General features: G+C 47.1%; 2 long non-coding RNA genes across 2 annotated transcripts in view; both read right to left on the reverse strand.

Moving 5' to 3' along the window:
* LOC144166745 (uncharacterized) lies at nucleotides 1-10,673 on the reverse strand. Its single transcript, XR_013321752.1, has 4 exons — nucleotides 10,596-10,673; nucleotides 9,752-9,994; nucleotides 756-929; nucleotides 1-210 (listed from the first exon to the last, which is right to left on the reverse strand). It is a non-coding gene; the product is annotated as an uncharacterized LOC144166745 (long non-coding RNA).
* Nucleotides 10,668-22,841, reverse strand: part of LOC144166746 (uncharacterized) — a 19,472-nt gene continuing 7,298 nt past the window's right edge. The window contains exons 2-3 of the long non-coding RNA XR_013321753.1: nucleotides 15,992-16,279; nucleotides 10,668-10,753 (exon numbers count right to left, since the gene is read on the reverse strand). This is a non-coding gene — a long non-coding RNA (uncharacterized LOC144166746). The remainder of the gene's footprint in view (nucleotides 10,754-15,991; nucleotides 16,280-22,841) is intronic.

Raw genomic sequence — 22,841 nt, forward strand, 5'->3', positions numbered from 1 at the left:
CTTAATTGAAACAACAGGCCTCCAATTCTTTAATTTTTAGTACAATAAATACAATAAACGCAAGAAACAAATCGGCTGGACTTGTGGTGGCACCAGCACCTTTACTGAATGTCGCTATGATAATTCCGAACTGCGGAAGCAACGTTTCACGCCTGAGACGACATCGTTGAATGCCTCATCGACTTTCCTGCGCTGAAACACACTTTCAATCTGAAAGGAAAAGGTTTGATCACTTTTGCAAACACAGGTCCCACCGCGAACACTCAACTAGAGAGCATTGTTTTTACACTGTGATGAGTTACTAGCTGTGAAGTTGTGTTACCACTCGTGTAACTCACTTTTTCATTAGTAAGGAATATTTTGCTTTGCGTTTTTATGGCTTTGGATGTCGTAGCTCTACCCAATAAAACCTGATAAGTGATGGAGCCCTGTATTCAAAAAAAGTTTTTTCAAAAATATCCCTGATAAAGAACAGGTGTATAAACAAAGTTGTCCACCTGCTGAAAACATGCGGTTTATTTAATAAGTACGGCAAGAAGTGTACACATCACTGGTAAAAGATTGTCCGAATTGTTTGGGGCGCTCTCGGGCTGCCTAGCGCATTATTTTTGCCTACATTTTTTTAACACTAACGAGTTTGCTCCGAAAACAAAAAAACAAAAACTGCTATTCTCGCGTTATTTATTTTCCAGGACTTTTTTGAAGTTGTCTCGTTGTTTTCATTGTAAGTACAAAAATTGGCAAGTAAAACTTACCTTCTCTGCAATTGTGAGGACGCCAGTGGGAACAGGTATGCTGAGAGATTGAAGTAAAGCCACAACCCACGTTTGACAATTGTTTTTCACCACGTGGTACTGGCCAGATCCTTTCGTATCCTTCACAGCTCTCATTATTTCGTTGTACCCAAGTTTGAAACGCCCGAGAGACACCTGTAATGTAAAAAAGGTGACCTTTTCCGCCGGGTATACTTCACATGAATTCAAAACCCCACGGAAGAAGTAACACTAGTGTACTCTTACGTTTACCTACATATTTAAATAAATGGAACGAGAATACAGCTTCCCCATTGAATTATACGGCACAGGATGTGACAGGATAACCGGAAATTGTCGTTGTGAATCCCCCTGGAAGCGTGTGGTCGTATTTTTTCTTTGCGTTCCATAATGATCATCAGCTTCTGTGCGTTAGCTTTAAGACGAAGGCCGCTCACAAGAAAATAAGTGTGTTTTGAACTCCGACGGACGAGTCCATTCATTATCCACTTTTTATTCTTCCATCCAATCAGCAAAGGAATTGCCCTCCAAACTTCTATACCCGCCTTCTCGTGTTGGCTCCGTTAATTTGTATGCCCGCCTGCAGTGAGGTCTTCGCACTACAAGTCAAAGTCCGGTCCGCTTGTTTCTCTTTAAGCTATCATAGCTTGCACCAGAGTTTGCCCTATGATCCAGCTTCTCACCAGATTACAAAAAGCCACCAGTAATATTTGTTCCGTCGTTTGTTGTGCTGCCATAATTGCTCTATGTACGTTTAGTAAGGCGTAAGCTATCTGCCTCATAAATCATTGCTGGGAGTGCGCACTTATTGCTTACAGATCCTTTCAGAGACAGAGGTTTTCTGCTTTCTATGATTTAGAGTGCTCGCGCAATGCACCAAAGACTTGTTCTGGGCCGGAGTACTCGGTCGTGGTGTGGATAAGGAATGGCACGTTGTCCTAGGTATGTATTGTCGTAAAACTATTAAAAAATGTTTTTTAAGCAGAACAGAGTGCTCCCTGCATGCCCAGTTAATATTAGTTTTCCTTTATGCACATTGGCTTCTAAACCCAGGCTAAAATTTGGGGAACACCTGCAAAAACAGCATGTAGAGTTTACTCAATTACTGAATAATGCAGGATTGTCAGAAAACCTCAAGTAGGTCAAGTATTCAACCCCTACCTCTTCCAGTCGAAGGCCAATGAAGCTATTCCAGATAAACGTCAACAAATTTGGAGAGATACCATGTTTTTTTGTCGCCAGTTCAACCCGACCGGGAACTCTTTTCTTTCCTTGTGACCTTGTGAAAAATAGCCCTTATCGTGCATCTGGTGCACGTGTCCCCTGAAATTCGAAATTTAAGCCTCCTTTATTACCAGGTATTGCAATGATTTAAGCATTGCGACGCTGTCTACTGAGTCGCGTGGTTTCGGATGGCCATATGCACCAAGTAAAGGTGTAATATTTCCATTACCCTAACAATGGCAGGAATGTGGTTACGTGTACAGCAGCGTTCACAAAATCCACCTTGATTTCTCCGTAGTGGGAAGTTTAGGCTGGGTACTCTGCCATTACTATTATTGTATACATATATATGGGAATAGGTGCATTTTTTAACTTTATCACAGCGTCCTTTTTAAGCGAAGATGTCTATGGCTACGATCTAGCAGGTGATATCAAGCGATTGAGGGACTGCAGACCAATTTTCACCACAAAGAACACACCCGCCGCGGTGGCTCAGTGGCTAAGGCGTTGCGCTGCTGAGCACGAGGTCGCGGGTTCGATTCCCGGCCGCGGTGGCCGCTTTTCTGATGGAGGCGAAAAGCAAAAACGCCCGTGTGTACGAGATTTCGGCGCACGATAAAGATCCCCAGGTGGTCAAAATTAATCCGGAGCCCTCCACTACGGCGCGCCTCATCTCCTGCGTTGCGTCGGCGCGTTAAACCCTACAATCAATCAATCAATCAACCACAAAGAACACTTTCATTAAAGAATGCACTGAGGATTATTATAGTCCCAACTACGAACTTTGTGAGCAGTGCGAACTGCAGCCTTCTAGGTCACGGCTCATAGATGCTGCGTCTCAGGAAGTGATCGCGTGCTTAGCGAAAGCACGGCTGCGCGTGCTACTCTGCTGTTACCTCGAATCACGCCGCCACCGGCGGCCAACGTGTTGCAAACACAGTTTCATACTAATATACGCTCGAGGGGACACTGGCGCTAGTGTCTATGTGAGCCTCCGATTTTTTGCTTCAACCCCGTAGAGGCGGCCATGCCTAGAGGATGCATAATTTTCGAAATTGCCTCGACCCAGCGGTCATCTTGGCTTGACTCAAAGTTCCTTTTTTGAAATAAAAAAGGTATGAGTAATGTTTATTAGTGTAAAAAATATTATTCGTGTACACAACTTGTACTTTATGTTAAATTTTAATTGAGGGTTAGAAGTACTCTTTTACAAGACGGGAAGAGTATTGTAAACTATGCACGGTTGAGTTTACGGAACGGGCGTTTCAGCGGCTGCGATTTGCGTGCGAGTCGGCGATGACGTGCGGCTGTAGCAGGGCCACTGTGCTACGTTAAATTTTTTCCTGGAAGCCTACGAGTAGGGCAGCGGCGCGTCATATAACGCCAAGTAAGAATACATGGTTGTTCATTTCCACTCATAGGTGTAAATGTTGCCGGCTTACCCGACGTACGATCGACATGCTGACAAAATCGTGAAAGGGCGCTTCATTTGCGCTGGGAAACAGCTCATCGCTTTAGTTCCTCAAAGAACCTGAAACGGCCAGCTGGAACATATGTGCCACCGCTGTTTGTCGCAAACACGTAGCCGATGTTTTATTGACCGTACGGTTAATCGGGTTTTTTGTTTTACTATTCGTGTATTCTTGTATGTCTTGGCGTACTGTAGAGCCGTTTCTCTGAGCAAGCGTTAATTTTGCATGTTGAAAGAGGCAAACGTACAAACCACTGTAATAATGAGACGGCAGAGGAAAAAATATTCGTACTTCGTTCGTGGTAAGGTTACAACAGATGGCCACTTTTTGGTAAGAGAGGCACGCAGGCAGGCCGCTAAAAATGAAGCACTGGGCTGCATTTTACTGGAGCTCTTAATTTTATGAAAACTCCCGTGTAGAATGCTTCCATTTCATGGCCAATAATGCGCACTCATACACAGCTGAGCACAGTTGGTGTACATTACACACCCACAACTCTGCTCTCCCTCGGTAACTGATCAACACTTGCTTAAAGCCAAAGTGACAACGATGTCTCACGCCCAAATGTAGCCAGGTACGCGTGTGAAATTGAAGACTCACTATTTTTTGCCCTTGCCACCCATACAGGCATGCCGAAGCGAAGGAACAGTTTGAAATTACATGCAAAGGTGTCAAACAGTAAATAATGCTGATCAGACGATGGCTGCGAAATTATAAATTAAAAAGTGCTTCAGTGGTATCGTTTCCATAATACACAAAGCGCCTTCATGCATTCGTTGTTCTGAAGGTGTTCCGCAATGGGTACAAAACATTTATCACTTTTTTGTGGTGCTTCTTCAGTCTTGAATAATCCAACTGCTGATGTCGTGTCTGGTTAGAGCATTACCCTTTGAAAACATTGTTGGGTACGGGTGATTTCGTGAATTTTTAATTTTAAATAAAGACTTCAACGTCAGCACGACAGCAGGCAGCTGATCGTAACTGTGTGGTTTTTATGACAAAGCCATAGCCACTGATTAGCTTATGTTGCTGGAGCCCTTGTGTAGACAGACATGTTGGTGTGCTGGATCTTTATAAAAATTATTGGGCTCTAAAACTCTGTACAAAAGACTTGCAAAACCTAAAATAGTGGCATTCATTTGGCTACAGGTACCAGCTGTGTCAACAGTGCAATGAGAAGACCAGCAGGCAACACAGAAGCTGCACCAGGCATGCAACCAGCTTCCGAGTCAGTACCATTGCATGGATGATCAACAGCACAAGACGAGGCAGGCATGCCGCCAGCGTGTGAAAACACTACAATTCTAGCAAAGACATCCCCCCAAAAGCAAAAGGCTTGGGGAGAGGTTGACTGCAGCCTAAGATATGTAAATAGTAAGCAATAGTCCTCTGCATTCAGGCGCACAATAAAGAAAAAAAGAAATGGTGAGGAAGGTGCCTTGCAGTTCCATGGAAGACGCTCTTTGAACATTTAGTGTTAGGCAGTCAAGATTCAAACTAATTTTCTGGGGTGCTAGAAAATTGTTTGTTCGAGAAAATTCATTGTATGTAAAAATGTCACTTATAGCAGTAGCTTCACTTTGTGATAGCCTAGGCATAGTGTGATACCGACCTCATTTAACTACTATTAGCATAAACAGCCATTTAAAGACTTGTGGAATAGGAAATATATTGCGTGGTATTTTAGCCCACTGTGTTCCCATAGTTTTATTCACGTGAAGGACCCTGCTGAAGAGGAATATGCCTGGTGCCAATGGCCGAGAGAGAGCTGGCACATCCTCGCTGCCCATTTAAATCCACACTGAATCCAAGTTTGATTGTGAACCTTTAGCAAACAGTTTTTGCGACACCGTTTCCTTCTCAACAACGCGGATGAAGGGGGGACGGAGGTAATTGGATTTCACCACGTGAATGTCACTTAAAAAGACACTATGTGTTGTGGCTGCAGTGTTTTTTATTCACCGGCGATATCTGTGCAAATACTGAATTGAAAAATGTTAGCCCGCCTTCTCCAGGCTCAACAGATTCTGATCAATGGAGTAGAAGTATGCCTCACCTACTTCTGGGTGTTATTAAGTTGCAGATTGGTTCCACCCCACGGCTGTTCACTGCGGCTGTATATTGTCATTCCGAATGTACGCAGTTTTGAGAACGTTATAATTTTCATTAATTAGATCAGCTTTTCCAGGGTTCCTTTCATGTAATATTTTTTGCTGTAGCCTGGCATGCGCATGTGTTCCCTACTTACAGTAATCATTTTGTCGGCTCCGGCATAAAGCAGCCTGAGCCCATTGGACTGCAGGTTGTGAAAATAGCTAGACAGGTTGGTACCTACAAACACAATCCTGGTACCAATATATCGGAAGTCGCCCTTTCATGGAACGATAAATACATTCATGCGACTGCTGGTGCCTGCCCTCATTATTATTGCATAGTGTGCATATTTCCTGCTCACAAGCCTTAGAACTTTCTGAACAACTTTCTCAGAGTAATTTGGCAGTGTTGCTTTTGTTTTGCAAAGCCATGCTGGCCTTATATTACTAGTGGTATAGTGTATGACTGTGGCGAGTGCTTTTTTATAATTGAGTGAAACTGAATTCCGCACTTTCCTGTAGGCGCAATAAATTCCCACTTTACACTCGCCAACTTTTTCTCTGTTTGCGCAAGGTGCCTGTCACCAGACGCTGAGCCTTGGTTCTATAATGCAAGCAGTTGCTAAAGCACCATCTGTCGCTGGACAGGACAACATTGTGACCAATGTACACTGACAGCGACTTCACTGAGTACAGTGTTGTACACGGTCCTGTAACATAGGAACGAAAGCTCGCTCCTCGCTCCTTTAACATTTTGAAACGAGTTCCCTTTAAAAGTTCCTATGTTGATAAGGGAAAGCGTTCCATTTAGACTTCAAACGTTGTAACGGCTCGTTACATTAACGTTACCTTTGATTTTTTAAAATTAAATACTAGTGCTGGATATTCCTGGGGCTAAATGAAGTGCGCAATTTAACACTCACATCGAACTACGTATATCATACAAATATGAACACCCCGGCAGCAGCATGTGCAAAAACGCTCCTAGACAATTTTTAGGGAGCACCGGACATACTTAACTGCACTTGTAGTGCTCCTCTATTACAAGTGCAGCCCATATGGTGCTTTCCACTTGGGTCTCCAACAGCCAATAATCGAAAAGAAACGCAAAATAGAGAACCAAGAAGAAGACACCACGGAGACAAACCCCCAGTATGTCACCAGAGAAACATTAAATGCCAGCCTTGGTGATGCTACAGCCCCGATACTAAACCAACTCCAAGCCATCGCCTCTCAATGTAATCAGCTTTCGGCGCAGGTACACAATACTCAACATAGAGTGGAGAGTCTCGAAACCCAGACTACACCCCTCCCTGGCCGTCTTGCGCGCAGAGAGAAGCCATATCATCGCCCGGTATTAAATGACACGACTACTGAGCTCCCCATCAACCATAATGACCACTAGTGCAAAATATAATGTGTACTGTCCCACTGTCGTTTGGCAGTGGAATTGCAGGGGATTTAAAAATAAGAAAGGTGACATTCAACAGCATATTACTCATCAACAAGAACCCCCCCGATGTAATAGAGATTCAAGAATCAACGGTGGTTGCCAAGCTCCCGGGCTGTATTACACAGATAAAGCAAAAAGGCAGGGACGTGTGCACTTTAATGAGGAAAAACATTACTGCCATCCACCACCAGTTGTCTAGTAATCCCCATGATTGCGTCCTTACAGGGCTGGTTTCGCAGAAACTCAAATGTACGAGCACTCTGTTCATTCTTAACAATTATTGTCGCCCCAAAAACAAAGCACCGGGATTGGCAGACATGACTCGACAAGCAAAGTGCCTGGCGGGTTCCAACCCATTCATCGTTGTGGGTTACTTTAACGCTGCTCGCACTGAATGGGGATACACGTACGTCACCAAACGGGGCAAAGAACTGCCGAAAATATTAGATGAGGAAAACCTCACTCTCCTCACGGAGCCAAGTGCCCCAACTCGTATAGGCACGAGCACAGCCCAGGATACTAGCCCTGACCTTACGCTCGTTGCACACGCCCCAAATTCCACCTGGAGCATTACGGAGGACAACCTCGGGGGTGATAATATGATACTACAGACGAAAACCCCAGGGCCTCAGTTCCGTAGGGTCATCGGGGTAGCAAAGCGTACTGATTGGCAAGCACTACGCTCCCATAGAAGAGGTAAAACTGAAGAAAAGATAGAAGACATCAGTCACTGGGCGAAGACACTCGTGGAAGAAATCACGCACTACACGAAGAAACTAAGCCTCTCCGATGACATTCCAGCGGTCGACCCACACCTGCTTCATTTATGGAAGGCAAGGCGCAGCCTTCTTCTCAGATGGAAAATGCAAAGGCACAACAAGAGACTCCGAAAACGAATAGCTTTGCTCAACAAAGAGGCGTCAGCGTACGCGGCCGAGCTCTGTGGGCAGAACTGGCTTCAGATGTGCGATGCTCTTCAAGGAAGACTAAGTACATCCAAGACGTGGAACATCCTCCGCTACCTAATCGACCGTACTAAACGTCGGAGTGAAACAAGTAAGACGATGCAAGCGATCATTCACCAATTTCCTGGCACGCAAGAAGACCTCTTACGGGAGATACAGGCAAGATATTTTCCGCCTACACCCAGGGTGCGGTTGCCAGAGTACGGGGGATGCCCCAATGCAGATCTCGATAGCCCAATAACATCAGCTGAAGTGAGGGCGGCTTTAAGATCCACCGGAACACGTCCCCTGGCATGGACCGCGTGCCGAACAAGGCCCTAACAAACCTGGATGACGGCTCCGTGGAGGCTTTGTCTACCTACATGAACGAGTGTTGGGAGAAGGGGGTGATGCCACCGGCCTGGAAAGAAGCAGAGATTCGTCTCCTTCCAAAACCAGGCAAAACACCCCGCACGTATAATGTTCGCCCCATCTCCCTCGCTTCGTGCATCGGAAAGCTTATGGAATACGTCGTTCTTAACCGTCTACAAAGGTTTCTTGAAACGACGGACAAAATGCCTCACTCGATGTTCAGGTTCCGCCCGCACCTCTCAGCTCAGGACGTACTACTGCAGCTGAAGAAGGACATATTTGAGGCAGCCAGTCGCACCAAACCCAAAGCGATCCTGGCTTTAGACTTGAAGGATGCCTTCGACAATGTAACGCACGAAGCAATCATCACAAATCTTCGCAACCTGGGTTGCGGGGCAAAGATGTACTCTTTCATCAAGAATTTTCTGTCTGATAGGACTGCGATCATTAAGATTGGCGACATCCAGGCGTCCCCCATAAAGTGTGGCAGTCGTGGTACACCACAAGGGGCAGTGCTATCGCTTCTACTTTTCAACATAGCCATGATAGGCCTTCCGACAATTACAAAAAATCCCCAAAATTAAGCATGCCCTGTATGCGGACGATATAACGATCTGGATTGCCAAAGGCTCTCCCGGCGTTATGCAAGACAGCCTACAAACGGCAGCGGACGTCGCCGCACCTCCGCGAGCCGATGTGGTTTAACTTGTGCCCCGCAGAAGTCGGAACTTATAATAGTACAAAAATGCCGCCGGGACATTTCAGACAACATCAAAATTTGGCTGGACGGCGTACTCATCAAACCGAAACCATCAATCATGATATTTAGGATTACGTACCAGGAAAACTGCAAAAACACCATGCTTCTCAACAGGCTCCAAGAAACCACGGCTCAAATTGTTCGGATGCTGCGTAGAGTAGCGAACAGGAACCGTGGACTAAAAGAAAACGACATGGTTCGTCTTGTGCAGGCCTTCGTCGTCTCCAGAATCGTTTAAGTGGCTCCTTATGTGGTTTTGGGGACATCGGAGCGGGAAAAGCTAGACGTCCTTCTTAGAAAGGCATATAAACAATCCCTGGCACTTCCTGCAAGCACCTCTACGGTACGACTCATGGCTTTGGGACTGCACAACACCATCGAGGAGCTCATAGAGGCCCGCCTAACGGCGCAGAAAGTAAGACTCGGAGCAAGTCCAACGGGTAGGGAAACGGCAGCTACGCTTGGTTACACGGCGTCGCACATCGGCAGTTCCTGCATGTGCGTGGGAATTCCACAAATTCTCTGCAAAAAATTTTTACGGCGTATAGTCCCTGAATATTTTGCCCATACCCATGTGCAAAGCTTAAGTAATTTACTCGGACCTTACTGTGACCACTTTCGTACAATTCCCCAAAAGCTGCTCCGTCCAGCGTCACTCACCGTATGCTCTGGGGGACTCAAACCTTCGCCCATCTTAAGACTGGTCGTCAGCAGGCCGTTTTCTTCACCAGCTTGGCACCTTATTGCATCGCTGCCGTCTATTATAAAGTCCACATGCCAGTGCATGAACACTCGTTTCGAGAGCAGCGAGCTATGGTTCTTGGAAAAAAATTTCCGTCGGCCAGGGCTGAGACGAGAGAACCCCAAGACCACTTCGCAATTTTCCGTATTTGGTGAAAGTACCTGAAAAGACAACATTTCGTTTTTTTAATTCGTTCAAGCGAGGTGTCGGAGCTTGTATATATTGACATTGTTATTCAATATTTTTTAAAGTTATATTTACGCAGAAGGATGCCCTGGGCGATGTTAGATTCGGCCAAACGCACTAGCCATTTCCAGTGCTAATTAGGAGATGCCCTAGGCCTAGGTTTGAGCATTGCGAAGAACATAAAAGTATAATTAACCACGAACCTAATAAGGCAACGGTAAAGTCGGCCAAACGCACTACCCATTTCCAGTGCTAATTAGGAGATGCCCAGACATAACATATCCTTAGGTAAGGCGTCAACGCAGTTGCGGTTACCTGACCATGTCAACTATGATACATGGTGGAATAACTCAACCAAAGGTTATAGGCCGCTCGATGTAAGTAGTATGTCGAGAGTGACAACTTCGTCCTGAATCGTCAAACTCGACATTATATCTGTGACGCCACGGGAGAGTCACCATGATGTCGTGTTCATAATCATGAAGACGCATTTCTGTTATACTTCTCAGTTCTGGGCTCAGTCTACAGATTCACACGAACGCGAAACTTGAACTATACAAACGCTAGAGTACTCACTTTTATTTTGGGTTTGCGACGTATTTCGGGAATGGCGACACCAAGAGTTTCCAGTAGCTTCTCAGCCCAAGTACGAGATCGTAAGTAGAAGTCTTGTTCATAGTTTCAAACGCTTCTTTAATCCGATCAAAACTGAAGACGAAGTTCCCGAGCGGAATCTGAAACAGACCAGAATAAATTGCAGCGGGCTCACAGCACACCCAAATGTACTCTGCAGCCTGGCTCTCCCTTTTTAAAGCGAATTCAGGAATGTGAAGGAGGCATTCGCTTTCGGAGGCAAATATAATCCATCTGAAAAGATCATAAAGAAAAGTAAAAGAGAAAAGTGCGTTATAAGATAACGACATAATAATGATATGCCTTCACAAGTTGACGTTCGTAACAATATATTGCGCAATGAACTAGAATATGAAAATTTTCTGTGTGTTTTAAACTTTCTCTTCTGTTTCGACAGAGGAAATAAACATCCCTAATTACGAGCTCATCGGTGCGAGTTGGCGGTGTCACCGGCACTGTCAAGAAAGCCCTCTAATCCTGGCTGCTCTAATCGTAGCTTGATGGTCATTCCCTCATTAGCCTGAACTTCTCACGCTAATAAAGGGAGTCGAAATGTCCAACCTCCTGAGCTGGTCCACCCATTGCTCGTGCGTAGGTAGGGGACTTGGTGTTAGGGATGATGATAATTCGCAGTCCTATTATAAAAGATGCCAGGCTGGGGACAGAAGTTGCAGGTGCTGTGGTATTATGTGGGCTAGATCTGGTCGATTGAGTTACGGCGTGGATAGGATATGGTCACGATTAGGCGGAGTTTTTATCAGGCGAGCACTGAGAGGATTCACCGCGAGAATTACGTGTGTATTTGCTGAAGCCCCCGCGAGAGTGCTAAATGTAGTACAGCGCGACCGGGATATTAAAAATGGCCGCGTGTCAGCTCACTTCGCTGAAATTGTCGTAGAGAGACAATAGTCATCGGCTGCCTCTACGAGGTATATGTCTCCCTTGAGTGTGCCACGCGCTCTCACGCCCGCCACCACCCACATCAATTCTTACACAATAAAAATGTTTGAGGTCTGGTCAAGTAAATTCAAATTTCTCGCATTCGCGCTGCTTGCTCGCCGTCTACTAGAGCCTTTTGTTGCTGGTCGACTTGGAATGCCACCTCAAGGTCTACAGGGGAGCGCGGCCGAGTTTTGTGTTTTAGGTAAAAACATTGTTTTAAACGCGTTTATTTCGAATATTTGCTTTCGCAATTATGAAGCCCATATCTACATAACATTTATTAAGCCATAGAGGCACTCATGTATTTGTGTTTAAACTGAAATATCGGCTATGGTTTTTTTTTTCTCGCAGCAATGTTGGCAGCGGGTTTCAAGGTTTATTAGCTTGGGGAAATGTTATGCCTATATATGACCCAAATTTGGAAATGTTTTGACCCAGGTGTATCGTTTCGCAGACGAGCCGCTAAAACGTCAGTTAGATGCAAGATTTACGCGCACCGCAACAAAAAGGACCAGGTGTGTCAAATACCATCCACCCACGACGGTTAGAGAGCCCCTTTTGACAGTGAGACGTGGCGTATACCAACACAGCGACTTTCTCCCTAACCACAGGAGCGCATCCCTGAAGGAGGAGCTGCAGGTAAAGCAATGTAATTCGCACCTGCGAGTCCATACGCAGCAGATCCACGAGGGGCGAGCGACGGGTAATCTGTACCAAGACAACGTGTATGGTCACTGCCATGCGCCAGAACTCGATCTAGGCTCATAAGTCCCAGGAGGTTCCGCACGTGTAGCAACACGAATTAGGGCGAGCTGCGTAGCTGCCCCAAAACAAGCATGCCTAAGGCGGATTTGCCTTCCTACCCTCAGAGAAGCAGACCTTACTCCTGCTGTGGCCATTCTTCGCTAGTCCAATCGTCGCCAATGTCTCCCTCGGAAGGGGTATGGCACACCCGCAATAGTTAGCTGGGTCTTTTAAAGATGAATTTCTCGTCCCAACATTTTGTTATGTTTTGTGCTAGGGTAGCGGAAGCGAAGAATGGTAAGACCGACAAGCAGACGCAGACAGGCCAAAGTTTTCAGGTTTGAGTAGCTAAAGACAGACAATCATCTTTAAAACTACACCACAGCGGAGATGACGTTTTCGCAGTGGGACAGCGCAGCGGAGGTCTAGTACGTGGCTAGGTGCATGGGCATTTGTGTGTACACCAGGACCAACTATAATTCCAACCAGAAAGCCAAGATCGGCACCAGCCCAAAACGCGATGTGGCGCTAGTGTTACACTAGCGAGATTTAGAAAAGAGGCCCCAACACTCTGCATTCCCTAAGCGGCAAGTAGCGCCGTACCGCGCAAGCGTGGAACCTGAACCGTCCTTGGTGGTTAGGGTATGGGTTTAGCGGGCAGGCTATTTTGCCGGAATATTGGACGCCCGAAAGCTCGCCCCAAAAGGAGCTTCCGTTCCTTGCGTCACTGTCGCAGTCAGCAAGACACCACGTGACGACGACTGAAGCGAAAGCTTCGGGTCGTTTGCAATCTTTTCAACCTACTTGGCTGTGCGTTCCCGCATAGCCCACGAAGCGGCTCCAACCGCCGCGGCAGCAACTACTTGTCGCCGCTGTTCGAAATCTACATAATAGCGAAAATGAAGTTGCACATGCAGGAAAGTGGACGTCAGTGTGGTGAAAAATTGTGCTACGGATTGGGATGAGTGATGATTTTAATAGCGCCGCTGAAATGCCTGCCGCAACGCTAAGCCTACATTTCACTATGCTGACCCGCTTGGGAGGTTCGACCAGGCACCAGCAATGAACATTTTTCTAGTAGCGCTGTACGCATGCGCTGCTCTCGCTTCCAGCAACCAATCCACCATTCTTGGGGGTAACCAGTCAACAAAAGGACGCCATATTGGATTAGCCAGTTGCGAACGCCGAGGCGGCTAAGTGCTGGTCCGTCCTCTGAGCCCTGAGAGCGGCCGACAGATACGCGTTACGGCTGCCACCGAAAAATTTCTCTTCGACCAAAACCATGCGTGGCGCCCGGGACGGCTTCGTCAACTAAGGGGGCGTGTTCGTCTTTAATATCTCAATTGTGGTTCGAGTGGCCGCCGCAAGAGGGCTACGCTACTGGGAAAATGTTTACTGCCAGCTCAGTAGCTTCGGTGGTCGGCTCAGTGGTGCACCGTTTCTCCAGCCGTCCCATTCCCAGGGAGAGCGTGTATGCGCAGGAAGCAGTTGAACTGCTTTTTTCGCCGCATCCTCGAGCTTCTAGCGCTAAGTCGCTTTCACAGTCGTGGACAGGCGTTGCACTGAGCAGTGTATTGTGCATTGAGCAGATATTTGCGGTGGCGTAGCCAGAAATGTGTTTTGGGGGGTTGTACGTCGCCAGTAAAAAAAAATGCAAAGGCAAGATCATGCTCAGCCGAAATTTTGTCATTTTTAGGCTTTAATAAACGAACACCTTTTTTTATTTTTATTCTATATACGACAGTCGAAACTCAAGAATTCGAAGTCCGATGGGATGAAAAATCTGCTCGAATTAGCCGCAGTTCGAACTAGAGGTGGTCCTTTTGATTGGCGGTGCAGCGCACGCTAACAGTATCAACTCGAGACTGTATTGCGCGTCCTTCGAAGTGCACTTTCAATAATTACATGCTGCGAAAGTGCAAAAAAGAAAAAAAATTCCGCCGTTTCCGTGAAGTGAATGATGATGAGAGGGGCGAAGCTAAAATGCTTATCGGTAAAACCGTGAAACATTCGCCCACGCATTATATAAAGCTTCGACACGTCAAGCTTTCCACCGCTCCGTTGACAAGCCCATCGACGACGTCGATGTTTGTGGTGATTATGTAGGGTTTGTTTGGGACGATGAGAATCTCCATGGGTAAGTTGGCGAATTCGGTGTGTGACATTTTAGCCACATTAGCCGTCGCCTTCTGCAGGGCGTCTTGTGTCGCGTACCCCCGGTACGTGTCCTGAGCTCGCAGGCGACGAACGACAACCTCTTCGTCTTCCTCTCCTCCTTGTTGGGTAGCAACGAACGCGTCGAACGTTTTGACCTCTTCGGCCAATCTTTGGTTGACCAATCTCAAGGGGGATCCTGCCGCATTCACCATCACTGCGCCGTGTACAATGCGTCATGTACGGCCGGGACAGGGCACGAGCCAGAGGATCTTTGTCCCTAAAAGAAAACCAGCACCCGCGGGAGAAGGAAGTGTGGCGCCCTCCGCAAGCGGGCGAAGCAGGACCGTATGGAAGCAGGACCGCGTGCAGGACCGCAGCTGCTACAGTGCACGCTGAGCCAGCCCGCGGTTACTTGTTTGGGGAGCTGCGGAGGCTAGTGACGCGTTGAACGTTGCCCTTCGGCTTTGGATATTACGAAAAGTAGTCTGTGCGGAAGGGTACCATTGCTAGAATTAATCGTGGCATATGTATTAGGTTCGAATTAGCATGAGTTTCCCCCATTCAGATACATGTCATTTTGCGGGGCTAATGGATCAGTTCGAATTATCCCTTGGTTCGAATTATGCCGGGTTCGAGTGTATATATATTCCGTGTGGAAATAAATAATAAATATCATAATGAAAATAGGGCCGAAGGAAGGGGGAGGGAGGATGCTGCGCCGTGAGAGTTCCGTTGGAGTGTTCCGCTACTGAAACACCCCCCCCCCCCCTTGATACGTCTTTCTTATTTGTACAAACTTTTGGAACAAACAATCATTGTCCAAGCATGTCTGGCACATTTTCGGAGCGCATTCCATTTCTGCTGTAAGAAAAACCTAAGTGTTGAATTAGCAGTAACTGTTCATTTGCTGTGCAAGTTAGTCAAGAAACCCAGTTAAACTTGCGCTCCATGAACGAAAAACGTAATACGTACAAAAGCGCAAATTATGGCCTTAAATACAAAAAAATGAACTATATACTACAGCCAAAGAGCGGCATTCATTGCAGATTCAATTTAAATATGTAATTTTATTCATGTATTTTAGTTTTTGGTGATGGAAATGAACTGCGTCATGGCAGAGGAAAATTAGTGGATCCCACGCATCCGTTCAAATAGGCTTAAAGCGACGCCGTATCATGGTATACCTCGGATGAAATGGACCTTTGCGCAGAATTTCTTGAGCGTGTCATTTTGCTTGGCGTAGTTGCCGATTTTTCGAAACGTTCACTAGATGTGAGTGCATGGAGTGATACGACTCCTAACAAAAAACTTTCCTCATCTTAATTTCAGTGGAAAAGATGCACCAGCTCTGAGCGCACAGAACATGAAAGGCACTCCAAGTGCGGCTCTCCCAATTGATTTCCAGCCGGCCCCATGGCAATGACACTTGGAGGCCAGCAATATCTCTTGAAACTTACATACACCTCGATACTTACCTATCTAACTACCCTACTCACCTGTAGGTCTCGGGAAGCCAGATTATTCCTCATCTTCGGAACAATTAGGCGCCCTTGGAGTTTGTCCTCATCAACAACAGCTTCGCATCGCACTGTCATATCTCGCACCATCTTGAAGTCGACGGACCAGACTTCAGAGTGTTGAGCGAGACAGCCGGAGGACACTGGCCTCCACAAATTGGAAACGTATTCAGGTTGCGATATCCGTAGGGTAACTTCACATTTCGATTTACATATATTTCCTGCCATAATTTGATGTGCAGAATGTGCGGATGCCTCTTGGAGCCTCTGTAAACAAACCGAAATAATTCCTCTTACAAAGGAATTCATCTCATCATGGATAGCCACGACTAAGAGATCATCAAGAAGCTTTACACTACCGGCAAGTAAAGGATACACAAACGAACCTAACAGGCACCATGACCCGTTATTACGAACACGTTTTTCTGTTTCTCGCTCCCCCAATTACGCTGGCCCCCTTCGGAAGGTGTATTAACGGAGGAAGGTCAACAGATCGGGGTTCTTTGTGAGGTACATGCGTACGTACACACGCAAAACGTACTTTTCAAAGTATGCAAAATGGGTGCAAGGGAAGAAAGAATACTGCTTGGGAAGAACGTATTTGGGTACATGCACAGAGTTTTGGGAGAGTGCAGAGGCGCGAAGCCTCGCGAAAGAAAAACTGCAAGAGCACTCAGCGGCATATTACCGGCAAAGCAAGAGGTCTACAGCTGACTGGAAGCGAAGGATGAAGAAGTGGGGGGCTTGGGGTGGCCGGCGTGCTAACATGATATGGCGTCGTGATAATGGGTAGCAGCTCATTACAAGTGCTGTTAAGTCAGTGGCTCGTGCTGGATTGATATGAAGTTTGTGCCGCAGCTTTAACTAATCACATCTTTCACTTTTTTTGGTTTTAGCTACAACTAGGTTTTAGCTACAATGGAAGGTGTCGCCAGTAGAGAGAGTTTAGGTAAAGAAATTATATGAAATATGCATGTACGGACATGTCCATTGTGGAAGCCAAAAATGCATCCAATGCTTTAAAAAAAAACTACTGCACACTATTGACGTATCCCTTAAGTGAAACCAAGCGCACAAAAGAAGTCTTCGCACACTTGTTTCATTACCGGGAGACGACCAGCCTCGTGCAGCAGCTGTAGCCCGGACTGCAGTGACTGACTGATGTGCCGGGACTGACATCCCCACCTCTTATGCTTTATCCTCTCTTTATACCATTCTCTCTCTCCCTCTTTCAACTTTATCCTTTCACTCCACCTCTACTTCCATTCCTCTGCACTGGGTTGCATGCAGGTGAGCTCACTACCGAGATCAAAATATCCCCAGTGCATTTCTTTTCCTTTTCCGCTGTTGCAAACCAAAACCAATCAACAGTGCACTACCCGCCGTAGGGACTCAGTGGCTATGGCTGAGCCCAAGAACGCGGGTTCGATTCCCAGCCGCGGCGGCCGGTTTTCTGATCGAGGCGAAAACTTAAAGCGCCCGTGTGTTCGATATATCGGAGCACACTGAAGATCTACAGGTGGTCAAAGTGAATCGGGAGTCCTCCACTATGGCGCGCATCAGAATTTTCGTGTTTGTTCACACGTTTAAAGGGGCACTGACACAAAAATTTTGCATCTTGTTATTTTTGTTGCGATAAGTAGCTAGTGACCTACTTATAACCTGTAGAAACCTCATTTGCTTCAGCGTGCGACGGTTGTTTAATTAGAGGCATTTCCAATGCGGCCAGTCGCAGTTTCGGTTTCAGCGAGTGCCGCGGAACGATGGATTTGGTGGATTTTTTGTGCACAAAGCTCACCACGTGACCATCGGTGGGATATCACAGAGCAGAGCCGCCGTAGCACTGTCGAATCCGCATGGACGGCAGTTTCTGCGAATGCCCCCACGTACTGATCTCGTGAGGCACTTAATTAAAAAGCGACCGTGGATGTGACGCAGGCGCTGCGAGTGCAAATGCTACCGCGGCTAAAGAACGACGCGCGACGCTCGAGACGGTGGGTGGCAAGACGCGCGCTGGGAGCAGCCGGCCGGTCTGCCTACAGGTCCGCCTACAGATGTGTTCGGCTTAGCACTGCGGCGGATATTCGAGTGCCGCTCTCGTAAGCGGTGCAGATGACAATTTTTAATGCAACCCTCCATCGCATCATTAACTCCTTTCTCATGTAAGCCACGATGGTTGGGACTTGGGGACAATTTCGTGCAGCGGTAACAAGCTATCACTCGAGCTACCTGCGCCGGCTTGGGCCACTTCGCGGCCGTGTCCGCCGCCTGCACAGCGACCGTGCGGCTAGCTCAGTGGGCTTTTCGTGCCTCCGGCGCGTTTTCGCATCCAATGGTAATAAACAGTAATAGAAACAGAGTACCTGGAATCGCTGTAGAATTTTGGTCGCGGCCAGCTGCCCGATTAGCTGACGAAATCACGGCGCCTCCGCCGCCAACGATCGGGTCGTTCGTTCTCGAGAGCAGAAGCTCCGCCCTCCGGCCCTCCGATTGGAGCGGCGAGCCGGGCGAGCCGGCGAAAAACGCCGGCAGTGCGGAAGCGGCAAACACAAACTCGTGACGTGTTGGATGTTGTTTATTTACACAATATCCTCGGGATGTCGATTGCGCGTGGTCCTCTGCTGGCTGCTGGGTTGCGTTTCGCACATTTTAAAATTTATTTTAAATATGTTCTAGGCTGTATTCCCCGCTGATATTTTGCAGATGATGTATATGTGTTCCCACCAATCTATCTCCGAAGTTATCTCGACTTCAAAATTTTGTGTCAGTGCCCCTTTAAGTAATGACACACTCGGCCAGTTCTTTCCGAATATTTGCCACATTACGCCAGAAACAAAAAACATGCATATAGGGTGCTAGCCAAAATTTTGGTCTGCTGCCGAGTAATTTGAGGATGTCTGACGGAGCTGCTATACCAAATCTTGCGCAAAGTAGTTCGCTGTAGGCTGCTGTGGTTGAGTTATATATTTGAAATTGGAACCGCGAGAAAACGTGGGTCGCTCGTAGTTCGGTGGCGCCCCCTCTCAGGAGTGTCAACACCACATGACTCCTCCTTCGGTCTTTTGGCATTTTTGAGGTAAAGCAGCTTTAAAGCACCGAGGCACTTGTCTTGCACACCGCCGTGGCTAATATAGTTCTCAACAGACCATCTCCATTGACTCTTTAAAGGCTATAAACATACACAACATTTGCATTGGTTCCATGCATTTAAAACTTTCGTGCATTTCTGTGCTTGATTTTATGATATCTGTTCTTGAACCACAGAACCACTAGGACTGTATGTGATATAAACTACGCTTCGAGACACGGCTCAGCCGTTTCCGTTTTGTAGCCGCACCATAGTATTGCGGCGGCCGGACGTGCTAAGGCACACCACCACGCGGCAGCCGAACCATTTCGCTTCGAATGCAACAAAATGGTTAATTTCGCTGCATTGGACATATACTCTTATACAAGGCTGAAGATGATGTAAAGCGCTGCTAGACCAGAGTGCACCTCCAGTGTTTCGTTTGGGTTGAAGCTCGTACTTCATTCTCTAGTGTCTAAAAACAAAATTTCGCTCGTGCAAAGTTTCTGTTCCCAGTTACAATTTCGACATATCAGAGCACAGGGCAAGCACGGTACATTTCCTCACCAGTTTTTAAAGTAGGAGTGCTTATTGCTTCACACGAATTTTCTTCTCACTTTTACCTCCGGCGCTCCGTCTACATACAAAGTAACGCTTCAGTCTACACTTCAGTGCCATAGAGGGCACTATGCCTGAACTGCACGAGATCCGGACACAGGCAGCATGCTCGACGGCACGCATGCGAACGAGACGACGAATGCAAACTCTGATTGCTTGCTCACCGCACCTCTCCCAGGTAATCGCCACTATTACGGAAACGCAAGTTAAGCTCAGGGAATTTCTGACGGGGTCATGAACGCAAGCTGCTCTCATCCCGACAGAGCCAGGCGAGGAGCTACATCGCCCACGCGCAGGTCATTCCAGCAACGAGCAACGACACGCGCAACATACACAGCGCGCACGAGCCAGAAGGCACCACGTGCCTGGCACACGCGTTTCCGGTCCAGACGTACACGAAACAAACACAAAGAGCTCTGAAGGAATGACGCCAGTACGTACATTTTCCGAGCGTGCTGTCCCCGCCCCGGTCCACGCAACCAAGGATATCGCATCTGGATTGGTGCACATGGAAACAGCGAGGGAGACGCACAGCGCACGAAACGCACCATACGTGGTGAACGACAGCACATGAAGGAGTGGAGAGTTTCCCAGGGTAAACGAGACGCGCAACTCAAGAAACCCCCCGAAATGACGAAATACATCCAAACCTGACCGGCAGAGCTGACCACGGTGAACGAAATGCACAGCGCACGGAACGCGATCAAGCCAGCACACACGAAAGTAACCGCTATTCGCGACAGCCTCTGCTACAGCTTCGCTATCCGGACTTTGCCAGCGAATGTCACAACCACAGAAATTAGCTTAAAAACAGACCCAGCGCACGCGGTTCAACCCTACCTGGCGTACGAGCTCTACTGCACCCACTGCTCCAGCCCCAGTCCAGCGAACGAATGACATCACACTCAGGCAGGTAGGTCTGTCAGCGAGCAACGACACTGCCAGCACATGCAGGACGTCCGAACCAAAATGAACAAGATCCCCGGCGCCCGCTGCTCCGATCGAGACTCAACTGACAAACACCATTTCGTACAAGAGGACGCAACCGCGAGCAAGCGGAGTCAGGACCAACGGAACGCTTTCGAGCCTGCTTGTACGGGAGATACCGAATTTAGCATTCTCAAAACAACGGGAAAAAGACGAAAGCTTGAGCAACGAAACGGAAACGGCAAGAACGGCAACAAATGAACCCGATCTAGACGAAGGCATCGAATGCCCTAACGATGAAGTCACACTTGCGACGCCAAGGCATGTGGGACCGAACGGAGGAGACAAATTACGACCGCTTTCACACCACAACGGTTTCAGCACCGAGGAAACCACGGTGACAGCAAATGTGCAGCCGCAACTACTTTGACCGAGCAGCCACATCACCCTACGACAACGCCATGCTACCGCACTCTAAACGAAAAGCTAAACAGTTCCCGCACCATACTCAACGCGCACCTCAATTAAAGCAACGTCCTCAAAGCGCTCAGCTATGCCATTCTTGCACACCGCAGCTAGCTTCCGGACAAAACGGTCGTCTACGCTCCCACATGCATGAAGACCGCAACGATCTACACGAACACAATTGCCGACGGAAGCGTCGCGACTAACGTAAACGCTGTCAAGTTCAGTTCCGACGAAGTGGATCCGACGGCACCCAGTTAATAAAATCAAGCCAACTTGAAATTTCATCGAAAAAAGCACCCTTTTAACGAAGTTTCTAGTTTCCGGAACAAAAAAAAAAAGCCAGCATCGAGCATCTGTGAATAATCAGACAGTGATCTAGATACAAACGGAGGTCAATCTACGCGAACACTTAATTGTGCCTGGGGTCAGGCGCAACTCGGTTTGGGAGCACAATTTGAGAATATCTGCGCGCCCCGAAACGAAAACGGACGACAAAAGCTGCCACCCAAAGACACGCATAAAACCTCAATTTACGGCTGCGGCCATACTAAAATGTCCCGACCTCCTCGTGAGCCCGACGCGGCCCAGGCTTCGTTGTTTTATTCCTGAGAACAAGAGGAGACGCCAGACAACGCGAAGGTTTACGTTCTGTTTCGCTCTCTCAAGTGTACGTGCCTTCGCATAGTGTCGCCCTACGACAGTGTATTGCGTGAGATGTTCTCTTCCCTTTGTTCTGCCCTTATCTATATGTACCCTCAGTTTTTCTAATCAAACAGTTCAGTTTTTTCTATGTAGTCCTTCATTAGAGCCACGAGCTAGCTAACAGCACAGATAATACGAGTATTCTTTGGTAATACAAGTTCAGAACGCATGAGTACATATTGAGTACTTATGAGTACTCATGAGTACAGAAGAATGAGTACTCATGACTACAGATTCAGTGCTCATGAGTACAGATTGAGTACTCATAGGTACAGATTGAATACGATTACCCATGAGTACAGATTGAGTAAGAATACTCGTTAGGACAAGTGAGTGAGTACAAGCGAGTACAATTACAAATAAGTATGTGTTGAGTGAGTACGAGTGATTTTGAAAACAGCCTAGCTTTTTGAGTCAGTTTGATTGTGTAAAGCGTGAATGAAAAAAAATTGTAATTTAGTTTTAGTGAGTTCTTTCCGTTATGCCGACCAATGGTCGTAAGAGGCGTGCTCGCACCAGGCAAGGGTCGACTGTTTGGGGACTTTGCCCTCAAGCATTTGTGCTTATGGCAACTTGATGAAAACAAGGACTCGTCAGCGCGTCAGTGTGACTCTGCACGTGTTCTGCGAACTCCCTCGTGGAGCAATGAAAGTTACTGCGCAAAAATGGTCAATTAAGTACAGTAAATCTACCCCTAAAAGAAACCAGCTCAGAAAAAGAAAACATGCACTAACGGCGATTTGAACTTACGAATTCCAAAACAATATTCCTGGGGCTCGAAACCCCTCGGCAATTAGCTTCCGTTGTTAGGGAGAATATAACCTATATAATGTTATAGCCTGTTTACATTTGTATTTAGTTTCACATTCCAAGCCGCTAAGATGTCAATTTTTGGAACATCGCTGGTACAGTATGCGTCGCCCCAATTTCCTCTAATATCTCATCTCTAGCGGCTGCATTCCTTAGGCAGGCAATCGTTTGATGTGTGGCCGGGCTCCTGAGTGTAGTGATCGTTCACCAAGCGCCGGAAGAGTTTCCCAAAACAGG

This window comes from Haemaphysalis longicornis, unplaced genomic scaffold, assembly GCF_048455015.1.
Source record: "Haemaphysalis longicornis isolate Haplotype H1 unplaced genomic scaffold, Haemaphysalis longicornis Haplotype H1 scaffold_19, whole genome shotgun sequence".
NCBI lineage: Eukaryota > Metazoa > Arthropoda > Arachnida > Ixodida > Ixodidae > Haemaphysalis > Haemaphysalis longicornis.